We start from the raw sequence: 16461 nt of genomic DNA, 5'->3' as shown, positions 1-16461 counted from the left end.
TCAGAATGGACAAGTGGCCATAGTTATATGGACACCCAAATTTGGAATTGTATAATATTAGCGCACAATTTTAAACAGGATAGTAAGGTTACATTATAATATCATACTGGAGCCCCTCTTGCTCAGAGTAAATAGGCTGTATTTTCCCTGTATTCTCAAACATAGATTCTAGAATACGTAAAGTCAGGCTAGCTCTACAATTCACAAACACTTCAACTAGCGTGAACCCCGGTGATTTTAATGTCCAATTTATTTGTATGTTTTTTTCAGAATATCACTTGCGTTTCAAACTTGGGTGTCTGCTAACATGGACGTCTGCAATGTGTGTATGCGTGTTTTCTTTCTTTTTCTCTTGGTCTGTGTTGTTCAAATAAATATACATCTGGTGGAGACATGCAACCAAATTGTTTAGAAAGCACAAACGCTTGAGAAGAGTTTCAGCGAGAGCGAGCACTCGAATGCCGCCTCGCTTCTCGGCCAGGGCGAACATAGAAGATGGCGGGTGGGCATCCAGCCCAGTACGTTGCAGTGAAATCACTGTTGGTCTCCATATCACAGAGAACATATCCGCCCCTTCGTGGGCACTGAAATTAGGGTCATTCCAACAGCTTTAAAGGCACATATCTTGAATTATTCATTATGACGGAGGCGGTTGTTGGGGGGGGGGGGGGGGTGTGGGGTTGGCGGTGGTGGGTGGGTGGGGAGAAGTGTTATGCATTCTGTAATGTTTGGTTTTGTTATGGTATGGCCTTGTAGAATCAGAATCTCTGCATTAGACTTCAAATAAACGAGGGGAAAAAAATTATGTTGAAATTTTTATTAATGTTTAATAAATTCCAAAAGAGGCCAACAGGTGTTTTACATTTGTATCTTGCTTTGGTTTTTGAGCTTAAATGACAGAGCTGTATCGGCACTTTGGTATTTTGTTAAGCTTTGTAAATACATTTAACTGGCAGTAGGCTAGTGGTCACATTCTCAGTCGCACCATTACACATGACCATTGTCCATTAAAACATTAATATTACAACTTGTATCCAAGTCTACGCTAAGGAGTAAGCTTGCATTGTGACATAGTTTATCTTAATTTAAAATATAGAGATCTGTAAAGCAGTCCTATTTTTGGAACAGTTTTATATTCAAAACAGTTGTAAAAAATTGTATCACACAACATGCATTTTGTGAATCAGTTGTCCAGCCATTCGGACTATATCCATGGTCCCAGTTGGCCTTTTAGGAATGGTAAGGTTTGGAATTTGAAATGCCCTCATCTGCAGTATTAGATGCTGTTCCTGTCTGCAGCAAGACAGAACGATACCTGCTTGATCCACACCCAGCTTAAATAAACATAATTGTTAGAATAAAAGTGGATTCTGTATTTATTTATTCATTCATTCATTCATTTATTTATTTTTAAATAAACATGAAGGTATATTGCATGATACACATATATACATAAAAGAAACTACAGTGTAAATTTCTTCCGAATGATGATGAATACATAAACCCAGGGTCCTGTATCACAAAGCAGGATGGCTGAGTTAGCTGGATAACTGCACGCAAGTAAAACCCAGAACCCTCCCAAATCTGAAGCATGAACTGAAGCAAAAAGAGATCGTTTGGGGTTTACTCAGCACAGTTATCCAGCTAACTCAATAATTCTGCTTAATGAAATACCCCCATGAACAGCCAACCAGTTCTTAGCCATTCAGAACAGCTGAAATTATCCCGTAGATAGACGCTTAGTACCCCTAATTATGTATTCCGGGAATTCATGTTTCAGTCACAAAGACTTCTGATACTTTCCCTAGGAATGAGTGCCAGTAGGCCCTTACTGAAGATATGAGCGAACTCACGTACATGAAATCAACAAGCCGTCTGCTTCAAACAACACCATTAATACACAGGGGAAGAGGAAGTAACGTTATCCATAAACATGTAGGTCTAACTGTTTTAATATGAATAACTGATATAATTTATGGGGGCTATGGTGCTGGTGATGTGGTGGCATGTGTAGGTGTTGTGTGTGTTTATATGTAATTGCATGCATCCACTCTGTATGTGTTAGTGTGGGTTGGTGCACGGTAGCAGCAGAAGACCAACCAACCACACACCAACAATAATTGTTCAATCAAAGTTAATGTGTGCATTCCAGCAAAAGACATTTTCATGTGTTAAACTCTGATTCATCATCCTTATTCAGATTCTGTTTTTCCAACACGGATTAGAAAAGCTTGCCCACTCATACAGCAAAGATGTACTGTACAGAGTGATTCTGGGGACTGTCTGTATCGCGTTATGGTACATTTTGAAAATAAGACAAATTAATTGCAATTTCAGTCTGTTGTTTCTTCAATAATAAAAATTGCCACATCGCAGTATTAGCTGCATTGTAACTGCTATGCATTTACACTTGAATAACTTACACTAATTACAAGGGCTCTCAAAGCTAACGTGTCAATTTAAAATGCTAAATATGATCATGTTTTAAATGCAATTAATACACTTTCCCATAATTGCATTTTACACCAAGATGTTGCAATTTGCATAGATAGACGAACTTGCAAATGTCTATAGTGAATTATGGACAGAAATTATGATTGAAACAGGTAATCAGCAAGGGCCTTTGAATGAAATGTTAATGACATATTTCATATGTTGAAGCAAGCACACATACCTCTTGAGTCCATGTTGTCATCCATGTAAGAAGTAGCCAAATATAGGAGCACAGCTCAATGTGGTATGTACAGTATATCAGGGGTATAGTGCAAACTCAAAATGTGAATGGTTTATGTCCACAATACAAATCTTTTTTTCCCTCTATTTTATTGCCAAGAGTGGCAGGATGACACCTCTAACAACATTGTGCAACAGTAAACGGTGGTGCTGCAAATCTATCAAGTATTAGCATGCATTATTACATTACACGTCATCTAGCTGACGCTTTTATCCAAAGCAATTTACAGTTGATTTCACTAGGCAGGAGCCAGTCCCCCCTGGAGCAGTGTGGGGTTAATCCCTTGCGGGGCCCAGTCATGTACCTTAGCCACTTGTCTACAGGCTGCCCCATTATTATGTGTCAAAAATGTACAATATACTATACAGTCTGTGTGTATGTGTGTGTGTGTGTGTGTGTGTATGTGTGTGTGTGTGTGTGTGTGTTTGTGTGTGTGTGTGTGTGTGTGCGTGCGTGCGTGTGTGTGTGTGTGTGCGTGCGTGCGTGTGTGTGTGTGTGTGTGTGTGTGTGTATGTGTGTGTGTTTGTGTGTGTGTGTGTGTGTGTGTTTGTGTGTGTGTGTGTGTGTGCGCGTGCGCGTGCGTGTGCGTGTGCGTGTGTGTGTGTTTGAGAGAGTGAGTGAGAGGAATCTGAATTTTTACGTGTTTTATTCCCCTGCAACATGACATTCCTCAACCAGCTGAAATCTGAATGATCTGAACGTATCGTCTTTGTGACCATGATTATGACCCCCCCCCCTTTAGAAAACAAAACGCATTCACGGATAATGAAAAACACAGTGAGTCGGCATTATCGCACAGACTTAGCACTGAATAACTTACATGGCATGACGAATGCAGCACGAGGTTTAAATTGCTCTGATACAGGGGAATGATGGGGGAAATCCCGCCTCAACGCTCAAATCGCTCACAGCAGCGCAAGCAAATAATCTGATCAACTCCGGGCTTTTACAAGGTGTAGGGTAGCAACAGGGAATCTTGCTTTATTCCTTTTGTCATTGTTGACTTATTCCTGTTGTCTTCAGTATCTGGCTTCTTCATTGTCTATTTTCCACAATACCATTTTACATAATTGGATAAATCATTAATCTGCAAAGAGGTCCATTAAATAAGATCTAGGCTTTATAATCTGCCTGAAGCCACTGTATGTAACCCCTGAGACATTTATAAGTAAATTAAATTGACACTTCTGTGCTGTGAATCCTACATGTACACTACTTATATAAACTCCAATATGTTTGGCCACACTCAGTGACATAAGTTTCATAATGTGTGCAATAAAAAATACACGCAGTTTGTTGTTTTAAATTTTTAATAATTTTACTTTAAACCTTAAATAAGTTTGTACACATATAGGGCTACAGTGACGACGAGCATAGAAAGCAATGACGTTAAACAATATATTTATTTTTATCCGTGCTACAACAATTCTGGAGGGCACATTATCTCCAGTATATATACACACAGGGTTCATTGTGTCCTTTTCAGATCGCACTACGGCAGTAATTCAGAAATACAGGTCTGAAACAATCTAATTACAATGCAGTTCACACATGGTAATTTATTGCGTTAAATGATGGTGATTTGGGATGGGAAGTCTGCTGGAAGAAGCAGAAAAGATGGCGTCTGTGAACTGAAGGCTGGCTATGAAGGCTGGTATTTCGGTGCACTCTGCGCGATAGTGGAAGATTGGAAGAAGGCTTCTGTTTGACGTTAAATCCCATGACATACGTTATTACGACAGTGCTCTGTGGAAGGGGCTCTTCCTCTCGGTCTGCTCCATTAAAATAAACAAGTACCAACACGATGAGAACTGCTGCACAAACAGGAGAAATGTAAAACAGGCTGCTTATTATTCAGGATGATTCAGCTTCACCTTGTCCCGGAGTGACAAAGAACACAACAGAACCGGCTCTGTGAACACGCAGAACAGGCCAGCCGGCTCCTTGTTTCCTGTCTTTTCTTCACCAAAAAAAGGTTGCAAAAGATTAATTAGAAAAATTTAAAAGGTTCTTTTAAAACCGCCTTTTCAAACCCTGTCATTTACCTTTGAATTGCGTAATTCCAGTGCATTATACTGTTAGTGTCAATTTAATAAGAATTCAATTGTGCGAGTTTCATAAAAGCAGTGAGAGCGTAAGGTTTTGATCCTCTGCTGTAGTCCTCTGTGCTTTCTACATCTTTATTCGCATGAATAAAGTAGAAAACACCAAAAGGACCACCCTGTTCTCATTCTTTAAAAAATAAAAACATAAAAATACACCTCCATCATTTTTGCTCTTTTGGCTCTCTACTCCAGCACACTGGATTAGAAATAAGATAATGTTTATGAAGTTGAAGTGCACATTAGTTTAAGGGCAGTTGTATTCATTGTAGCGCAGCGTGGACTCCTGAGTTAAGGTAACCTTGGAATGAACTACAGGTACACATTAAGAGCTTATGAAATAAATATTTTTCAATCACACCGACAATTCTGAACTTCCCCTCGGAAAAGGACACCGGCTCCAGTTCAGCACATTCCCGTCGGAGCCGGCCGCTGGGTATTCCCCACACAGACACGCGAGGACCGGCACATAATCGATATCCCTCAAAAACTATTTTCCGCATCTGCGGGAATGGGAAATACAGTCCTCTTGAAAACGGTTTATCGCTGTACCGTCTCCCGGAAATACCTCTCAATTGAATTGTGTGGAACCGCACAAGTTCAGTCAGTGCTGAAATACAGTTTTTAGTTCAGATCTGTAGTAATAACAGTAACGCCGTGGCCTGTTGCAGCATGTACCATGAGGAAGTCATTGGCTTGCAGCAGCAGTAGAGGAGTTGACACTCCAGCTGTAGTGGTCTTTGTCAATGCAAGAGGAGCACAATAGTGACTCTACACGTGGCATTGTTGTGAACTGGAGGAGGGGTGTTAAGGGGAGTATGGTGAATGATTTTGTAGAGTGTGACTGAATACCCTACAATGCGGGCACATGAATTGGCATTAACTGAAGTAGCTGTTAACATAAATTCCTTGAAGGACAAATACATCACTTGAGCATGAAATTAACTTTTCATTAGTTGATGTATTCGTTAACTAGGAACCAATGCATTAGTTACATGATTATACATTAGCAAACCATACATATGATTAGTTGAACATTAATAAATACATTAACTGTTTTTGATTCCAATATGAATTGAAATTAACATGTAGTTATTGACATGATGTATATATTCCAGGCTCTACAGATTAACATCTCAGTCGTGACAGTAGTTACTGTAGTTAACAACTAAATTAGTTCAGGCCAATTGATGTAACCTTATTGTGCATTATTCTTCCATTCTGAATGTTAGAAGATGAGATGAGAAGAAACAACGGGCATAATGTTGATGGGTTTTATTCACAAATTGTCGTCAAAGACTGCTTTTATACTGGCTTTGTTACCGAAATCTTTCACGCAGGGCGGAATTAGGCGGAAGCCGGGAACAGCGCGTGCCTCCCCGTTCCGTCGCTGCTGGAGCGACTCCTTCCCTACCGAATCCCAGCAGGCCTCGGGGGCCTTGGACATGACAGCCTCGCCCGCTGACACCCGCAAATGAGGCCGCGCGGCACGGCAATTATCTCAGGAGCGTCTCCGTGTCTCTGTCAGCCCCGTTACGAAGGCAGAAGTGACTGCGGGGCTTGACAGACTCCAGGGTTGTGCCTGTGTAGCAAGCACCTCCCCTACCCCCAACAAAAGCTTCAGTTCGGCGCTGGAGACTTGGCCTCTCGGTCTTATTGCCGGGGGAAAACCACCTACTGTATTTAACGCAAGAAAACTGATGCCCTGAGAATACAGAACCAAGATGGCTGGATGACCAATCAACATGCAGGGCCAGCAGTGATCCATCAATTTAACCTTTTAAGGTGCAAGATCACAGAGAGTATGTGATGAGAATGTTCAGCATCCAAGTGCTGATGTAGCAATCACTACTGGTAACTGAAAGAAATGAGTTCTAGAACACTGACTTTTTTGAAAAATGAAAACATTCCAAAAACACCCTCTCTCTGAAGGGTAAATGGAGTAAACAGAGGTTTGGGAGGTCTGCTGTATTATATATATATATATATATATATATATATATTATTTAGAATCTCCAGAGGAGAAGTTCCTGCTGGCATCTTAGCTGTTCTCTCAGTAGCCATGGCATCACCACACCTGTCTCCATGTCAGACGTACAGTAATAACATAGGGCAGTTATTTACAGGACAGCAATGCCACTGTATTTACGTTGCATTACTGGACTGCAGTTCACAGGATCACCATTTCACTTCTCACTGTAATAAATTACACCCCTACTTGCTCAATGAAATTAAGAGAAGTTGCCCGATGAATCAATAATATTGTGTCTTATATCAATTGAATGAATTATATGATGTTGTATTTATTCAGTGATAATATTTGTGATCTGTCACCATCATTTCATAGGGTAGATATGGTGTTTTGTTTTCTTACAGTGTACAGACATATTTTGAAGATCCAATAAAAAAACATTGGTAGTGCAATGCTGACGGGTGTTCTTGTGTCCTCGTTATGTTCACAGACAGTTTGCAGTTCCCTGTGATTAAGTAGGACATCACAGCTCAGAAATGATCTATCAAGGAGCGAGAAAGAGCTGGAAGACTAGACACACACATAAGTTATATACATCTCCGCCCAAAATGTGTGATTTATATATATATATATATATATATATATATATATATATATATATATATATATGAAATTTGGAAAAGGTTTTTTGTTGTTGTTGTTGAAATAACAGCGGCAGGTAAGGGCAATTACAATGAGGGATGCACCTTCCACATTCTTTTGAAGTATTTAGAGATCATTTTTTATCTACCCAGCTAACTTGCTAATATTAGCATGCTGACTCGATACATATTTTTGTTATGCTCATCATCATGTGTTGAAGATATACTGGTTTTTAGAAGAGTTAGAAGTATATGACCTGCATTGACCAAACTATTAGCTATTGCTAATTTTTTCTTGAATAGGATCATCTATTTAAAGCTCATAATTTCAGAACTGAGATCATATACAGAGCCAAAATTTGCCAATCTGTGCATGTCATGAATAATCATTTACTCAATATGTACTCATTTTCAAAGTGCAATTTTAAAAGGCTGATTTTCTGAGATGGTTACATACCTTCTAAATCTGAGAAGGTATTGCGTTTTTCATGCACATAAAAGTGGCCATTTTTCCTCTAAATGGAAATAATTGATGGCATTTGATTAGGTTTTACACCTATGGGTGATATGCATGGCTTATACTGAGTAAATACATGTAAAAATACTTTCAGTGTTGACAAATGGGATCAAATACATTTACACATGATTGCTTTAATGCTCTTATTGTAATGTTTCACACCATGTACCACAACATCAATATTTCACAGTTAGTTACTTCAATTATTCAGCTCGGAGGTCATGTGCCAGCATTCTGATTGGCCAGTTCACTGCTAAGCTTCCCTCTGTTTTTTTTCACCTTCCAGAATACCTCACTGTTTTACCTACAAGCATTAACTTGGATGCTGGAAACTAAAAACAAATGAATGTTTAATGCCATCACTTTTCTCTCATCATTTCTGGTACAAGCATGAAAACCAGACCCTGTGTCCTGTAACAACAGCAGTTGCAGCAACAACAACAATTACAACAGAAACCGCACCAAACCAAATCCCCCTCCAGGATTTTGGTTTCATTGTGGACCCTTACTGTTCTTGTGTCTGGTTCTTTGTTTATTCCCAGGGGAGCATCTCCTGTGCATCATTGATTTCTGACACAATATCCCCAGAAGGTGACACCAAACATCTCACTAATAGAGGAAACCTCACAGAAGCCAGCAGTAATATCAATGCATACAGACAGCCTCTACAGAACAAACGTGGACATCTTTGACCATGAACACCTCACTTAAATGTGTTTAGACTATAATTGCGAATGTCCTAGGGATGTTTGTGGTTTGCGAGAGGGAAAGGGTGTACAGAAAGCAGAGAACTCACATGGTGTGAATTATGTATCGAATCCTGAAACTGCAGTGTGTAAGGGAAGCTTCTTCCACAGGGCACATTAAAGATAATGCAAATTGTGCAGGCCCCTGAATCCACTCTGACAGGTTCGGCTAAATGGACTTTCCATTACCTGCTAAACTTCAGCAACTCAAGATCTGCTAATGAGGCAAAAGTTGCGAACGGCAAGGCTTACGCTTCCCCAAGAGTGTAGGATTAAGCTATGAAGCCTTAATGATATTAGCAGAACAGAATGCACAGTCTTGTGCTTTTCATTAAAAGCCAAGCCTCACCTCTCTCCATGCCTGTTTATTTTGCATGGGGTTAGTTCCACCAGGCCTCAGTGGTCATTCAGTTGAACTTTCTCATCTCTTTCCACCATCATCTGTGAGATTGCACATTTGTGGTTAGAATTTTCTTCTTTAATGCTGACCCTGCTAAAATAAACAGCACAAGCTAGGTTTTGAGACAGCTGGTAACTGGTTGAGCAGTTCAGAACCAGCTTAACATGGTTTGTCCAGCTCAAACTATGTTTTGAAACAGCTACCTGCTCAGATAAGTGACCAACACAAGCTGGTTGACCAGCTCATACCCAGCTTGACCAACTTCATGACCAGCTTGCCAAGCTCAATTCTCAAGCAGGTCGAGCAGGTTTTTACAGCAGTGTCCAAAAAAAAACCAATTCACTTCTGTTTGTTGTACAGGTGGAATACAAGCTGGGTTAAAAATAAATAAAGAAATAAATAAATAAAAAACCACCATGAGTAATGCAGTTGTGAGGAGGCACAGCTGTGGCAGACATATTCCTCCTGCTCCTCCACGATGAGATTCCATCAAAACCCGCTGCCTCGCTGCGTGGAGTGCACGTCGTCAAGAGCCCGTGCCTCTACCGCTGAACCGGCAGCGGTGCTTTCGCACGTGCGCGTACGCCTGGGCGTGCCAGCAGCCGCACGCTGAACCTCCGTGTGACCGAACGCCCCGCGTCGCTCCCCGCGCAGTCTCATGTTCTGCGAAGATGAAAAAGCGTTCTCACCGCCGTGTCAGATTTATATAACCCCGATCGTGAATATTCTGACTAAAGCCGGCCGGAGTGCGAAGATCTCCCGTCAGTCGGCTGTCGGGAAAGACAGGATGAAGGAGGAGAGTTGAAGAGACCCGGGCACCACAAGGTCCCTGTCTCTTTTGTGCTTCCTGCTTTGTGGAGGGGAGTGATGTGACACATCGTGGAGGGGGCTGATAGTGATTACGGAAAGTAGAAATCAGACGCCTGGGTTCTGCACTCGTCTGTTTTATACATCATTGTCTTTCTTATTGTTTTCTCTCTCTCTCTCTCTCACTCTCTGTTTTCTCTCCCTCACCAAGTCATCCTGTGTCTCTGAAAGGAATTTCATAAATGAAGCAACACCTACATGTTCTTCTTTTTTTTTTGTTGGCAAACCGGACTTATGCAACAAGCATTATGTAATAAAATTAAAACTCCCTATCTTTTCATGCCATTGTATTCCAGTTCATTTATTTCACTCTGGTCATCAACGTCCTCCATTTTACTGTGATTGCATTTGTCAGCAGGCTTTTATTTAGGGTCTGCCGAACAGCACCGCTAGTACACAGGCCCAAATGCTTTAATGTGACACATCACACGCTGTACGTACCCATCATAATTATTTTTTTTAAGATTAAGTGTTTATAGTGTATGTTTCTCTGAAAAACATAATGATGGAAAAATTTCAGACAGTGAGCAGAACATAAAAATGAAAAAAAAGTGGTCTACTACCTAATCAAGGCCGAAGGTAGAGCTGACTCCATACCCTCTGACTGCTCTTTTGTACGTAATCTCTTATATGTTGCACTGTATATACAAGCTATGTAAGCTGCTTTTGAAATGACTATTTTCTCAACAACAGAAGCCATTCAGGTGATGAGTACAATGGTCCTGACTCTCCCCGAGGCCTAAACCTTGAGGATTAAAGTCTGCTTACAACGCCTGTTCTTTTACCACTCTACCTCACAATACATTACATCGCCTAACATTACATTACCACGCTGTGGCAGACGCTCTTATCTGGAATGCTCTCCCCCCCCCCCCCCCCCCCCCCGCTGCAGATGTTTTTATTCTGCGGTACGGTGGGGGTTGGGCCGCTGTCTCTGAGATTCTCGGGCCTGGTAAACAGGGGCAGTCCCTGAGGGTAATGCACTCTGACCGGCCTGGCTGAGAGTGTTCATTAGGGGAGACAATCACCTGCACCACACATCTGTCCGGCTAGCGCGAGGGCGCTAGTGCGCTAGCGCAGCTCGTTAAGCACACACTCTCCTCCGCGGCTGTGTGACTCACAGGCTGTGCTGTAGGGCCACCGCGGCTCAGCCGCGCACCGCTAACATGCCAAACCAGCCTCTTTCTGCTGGTGCGCTTATTAATCACCCTTCTTCCCGAAGAACAAATACAGCATGCGCTTCCAAATTCTCTCTTCACACCTACCTACACACTCGTCTTCACAGAGTCCACTTTATGCTGTGCCAAATTAAAAAATCATGTAAAAGCAATCCCATCATTTCACAATCAGATCTGAAATCTGTATTTTGTTTGGAAAAACAAGCTATTTACGGCGGAGAAAATGAAACATAAGTTCATACATAAAGCGGCAGAGAGTGTTTGTTTTCTGTCGGACTGCTACTGTGAACAATATTTCCACAGATGCGGTTTTTGGTCACACTTTACAGTAAGGTTACATGAATTGGCGTTAACAAATGTGGTTGTTTACCATGAATTAGTGACGTTCACATACATGAACAAAGCCGTACAGATGAACTTCTCAGTAATTAGATCGTTAACAACTACATTACTTAATGGCAAGTGTTTTCTTGTGTCTGTGATTGTTTGACCGCAGTGCTTCTACGCGCATGCTGGCAGATTTATGTCTGTTTTGAGTGCCTAGATTCCGATGGGAAATTGATACAGTTATAAAACACCCCACATATATCCAAACTCAGCCACGAAAAAACAGTCAAGGACAGATCCCATGGGCTGAAAATGTGTCATAAAATATTCAGGCGGTGCAGGCAGGGGGAGAGATGTCAGTAATTATGAGATATGAGCGATGTCAGCTCGGGAGATCATTTTGTGCTCTGTGCACTAGTTTTCCGCAAGAAAGACTCAATCGGCACACTTCGGGCGTTCAATTGGCTTTGTGTGAACACGGCTCCTATAGGCTCCTCACGCTGTAAATATCAGCACGTATGCACATGCCTGACATGGGCTTAAAGAAACCAGGCCAGCTTCTGCTTTTAACAGCATCAAGAGGCTGATTCAGAGCGCTGATGTAACACATACACTGCATTAACTGTGCAGTTTCCCAACCTGGCGAGTATATCACAAAGTGGGATTACTGAGTTAGCCGGATACGTTCACAGAGTAAATCCCAGAACAGCCGTTTCTGCTTCAGTCTGTGTTATAGTTTCGGAAGGGTTCTGGGTTTTGCTCAGTGAACTTATCCGACTGGATAATCCTGCTTCGTAGTATACCCCGCTGGGCAGACAAGTGAAAAATATCAGTGACCCCTACTATCACCACAAGGATTTGGCTTCCCTTGAATCGGACCCTATTGGCGACAGATGTAGTGACAAAGGAAATGACCTAATATGCGTACATATTCACTCTGGATTGGAAAGCCAGTGAGTGTGATGGCTCTAGATCTGGGCTCGGGAACCCTGGATCTGGATCTTAGCTCGAGTTTGATGGATGATTAAAAGACTCTGAGCCTGAATATTCAGAATGGTGAAAGGCTGAGTGGCAGCAGCGTATGCAATCATTAAGCCTGATTAATGACTGTAAAATGAGCCCAGTAATGTAACCGTATGTTTAGCAGAAACCAGGACCATCTCTGGCACTGTACTGTATACCCCTGCTCTAGACTGACCCAGAGACCTACAAACGTCATCCTCAGAATTAGGGGCAGTCGAATGATTCTTTAAATCGCTTAATTATTCATCATTTTAACACTCTTTAGCGGCCCTCACATCTCACGGGCTTTGGTTGATTCAGATGTTCTGCTGCGCATGGTGGTCAGTCATGCATTCAGTCTCAGTATTAGTGCCCATTAAGACCGACATGCCCTGGCCACTTGAATAACTGGAGCACGCTGTACATCCGTGACATATGTTCACCACCATTTCAGAGACGAAAACATCGAGATACATCACGCTCATGTCTAACATCTGCCTTTCCCTTTCACCTTACCAGTTTTCATATAATAGAATGCATTGAGCTTTTCACTTTGTTCCATCAACTTTGGATTTTCTTTCAGGTTAATTAAAAGCGATCGAAAACAACAGGCCTAATTTATTATAGATCAATGCTGTTTAAAATAAACAGCTTGAAATAACCTCTCACAACTTGAGGATTAGAACATGTAACACATGAAATGTAATATTTATGTAGATATGAAATTATGAGATAGATTGATAATCATAGTCATGGGCTGCGGCTCGGCTCACTCCGGCGGGATGGCGTTGTGTCTGAGGACCAGGGGAACGGAACACATTCTCACTCCGCCCTACGCCGGGACACGATGTGAGCGCTGTGTTTATCCTCGTGAACACACTTTGCAAGGGGGTCCCTGATTCAAGGTCGGCGTGCGGACGGCGAATGAAATGCCCCGCGTCGCGTTCCGCAGACCTGTGGGCCCGCCCCCGTCCACCAGACTGCTGCCGAGGGGGTGTCGAGGGGGGGGGGAGTTTGTCAATTTGCTTTGTCTGTTAGGTGGATGGGGCCCGGGCCTCCTGGCCCGTGTGAGAGGCGGAATCGAATCTATAAGTCTTTATCACGGGACAGAAATGCAATGTGGTTTGGGTGTCCTTTGACTTTGTGTGTGTGACACGGTGGCTGGACGAGACCTGCATACTGATTGCTGACTTTGAGCGGGGCCATTACACCATTACGGTCATGTGGCACAAACTCCCAACACAGGCAACCGCAAGAATATCTACCAGCACAGGCAACTACAAGAATAACTACCTGCGCAGGCAACCACAAGAATAACTACCTGCACAGGCAACCACAAGAATAACTCCCAGCACAGGCAACTACAAGAATAACTACCTGCGCAGGCAACCACAAGAATAACTACCTGCGCAGGCAACCACAAGAATAACTACCTGCACAGGCAACCACAAGAATAACTCCCAGCACAGGCAACCGCAAGAATATCTACCAGCACAGGCAACTACAAGAATAACTACCTGCGCAGGCAACCACAAGAATATCTACCAGCACAGGCAACCGCAATAATAACTCCCAGCATAGAATAACTCCCAGCACAGGCAACCACAAAAATAAAGACAAGCATTTCAAATTGCATCTTTCCTGGGACCACACCTGCTGCTGCTCTGTTTGAGGAGGGGGAAACGGTGGAGAATCAGCCTCTAATTGGGCATTCAGGTTGCATTAGAGGCCGGGCCGTCTTGGCATTATTTTCTGTGTTTTTTGTTGCATGCAGTAGTCTTGGATGTGCTGTTCTAACCACACACACACACACCCAGATACACACACACACACACACACACGCTCACACACACACACACACAAACACACACACACTCACACACACACATACACACACTCATACACACTCATACACACACACACATGCTCACACACACATACTCACACATACACACGCTCTCACACACACACACACACACACTCTCACACACGCACACACACACACTCTCACACATGCACACACACACACACACACGCTCACACACACACACACATGGTCACACACACATGCTCACACACACACACACACACACACTCTCACACGCACACACACACACACTCACACACACACACACTCACACACACACACACACTCACACACACACACACACACACACGCTCACACACACACACACGCTCACACACACACACTCACACACACACACACACACACACTCTCTCACACACACACACACACACACTCACACACACACACACACACACACACACACACTCTCTCACACACACACACACTCACACACACACACTCACACACACACACACACACTCACACACACACACACACACACACACACGCTCACACACACACACACGCTCACACACACACACTCACACACACACACACACACTCTCTCACACACACACACACACACACTCACACACACACACACACACACACACACTCTCTCACACACACACACACACACACACACACTCTCTCACACACACACACACACACACACTCACACACAGGGCAGAGGATTGCTGCAAGCCTTCCATAATTCATCAGCTCACTCCACTGCGGTAGCTCCAGCAGGGGGAGACCTTGCCGTGTTTCGCCGAGGCGGCCGGTGAACAGGCGTGTGGCTCTCTCAGCACCGCGCACGACTATCTGTTTTCTCTTCTGTTTGTGGGATTTTTTCTTTCTCTCGTGGACGGTGACATTTATCCAAACCAGTGCTGGTGCAGCATGGAGGAGAGTTCTGGGTGGGTTGGAACGACAGTGCAGCGTTTCTCTAGCCGTTGTTCTTTTCAGCGGCGGTAAGGAGCAGTGCAGTCTGGCTCTGAGAGCTGCCTGCTGTGATCAGCTCTGACAGTCGATGAGGTGACGAGTGTGCCCCTATCTCAGGCTCTTGGCCTGAATAACAAACAAGCAAGCTGTGTTTGTGCTGCTCTACCATGAGCCGCTGGTTCAGGTGCTTTGGCTGAAGCAGAAACAGGCTGGAGTTTAATGTTGCCAGATGCCTCAATTAATCAAAGAAAACTCCCCATCATCAATTGACTCCCATACTAACAACGTCTCACAACGTGTCCCCCTGCACCACTTCTGAAACCCCATCTTTAATGCCCATACTTTTTTTTACTGTATAACTTTCCCTGTGAATTTATGATATCCCCTCCATTTAGGGGTAAGTCCCCTGGTCTGGCAGCCCTGGGTTGAGTTGATATTGCGCTGATGCTCTGATGCATCTTGTGTGGGCGCGTTTGAAAGTGAAACATTAGCACATGACCGGTTGCCATGTTTACTGTGAGCTAGGCATCACTCAGCATTATCAATTGCACTGAGAAACCTTCATTTGTTCACTTTGCATAATTCATAGCTTTCCCCAAGAGGCACATTTTAGCATTATATAAAATGAACTGCTGTACTTTTTATGCAATATTATTATTACAGTTTTTTTGGTTTATCTCCACAGGGTACTTCATGCGAAACAGAATAAAAAAACAACAATCATTTTGGGTGAATCACACCCCCCCCCCCCCCCACCAAATCAAACAAACAAACAAAAAAACCTCATAATGGAGGACCATAATCTGCCTTAATGCCTCCTCATCTGTGAAGCAATGTAATGTCGCCATCTTTCTCACAGACCATCTTATGAACGGAGAAGGAAGTGAAAATTATTTTTTACTTTTTATTTCTTTGCCTTGGGGCCGCAATGCCTGGCAGAGCTGGGACTTGGCTTTGTGGGGTGAGGGTGTGATTGACGTGGGATCTGATAACCCACCGCCGGGGGGGGGGGGGGGGGACCCATTATCTCACGGGCCCTCTCTCTGCCGCGTTGACCACTCCCCCCTGGCGCTACCGGCAAAACCAATCCAATCCGGATTTGAACCCTCTCCAGAAAATACATTAAGGGTTCCCAGCTAAATCTATTACGCTCCACTGAGACA

This window comes from Conger conger, chromosome 7 (genome assembly GCF_963514075.1).
Source record: "Conger conger chromosome 7, fConCon1.1, whole genome shotgun sequence".
In the NCBI taxonomy this organism is placed as follows: Eukaryota; Metazoa; Chordata; class Actinopteri; order Anguilliformes; family Congridae; genus Conger; species Conger conger.
This window is presented reverse-complemented; position numbering follows the sequence as displayed.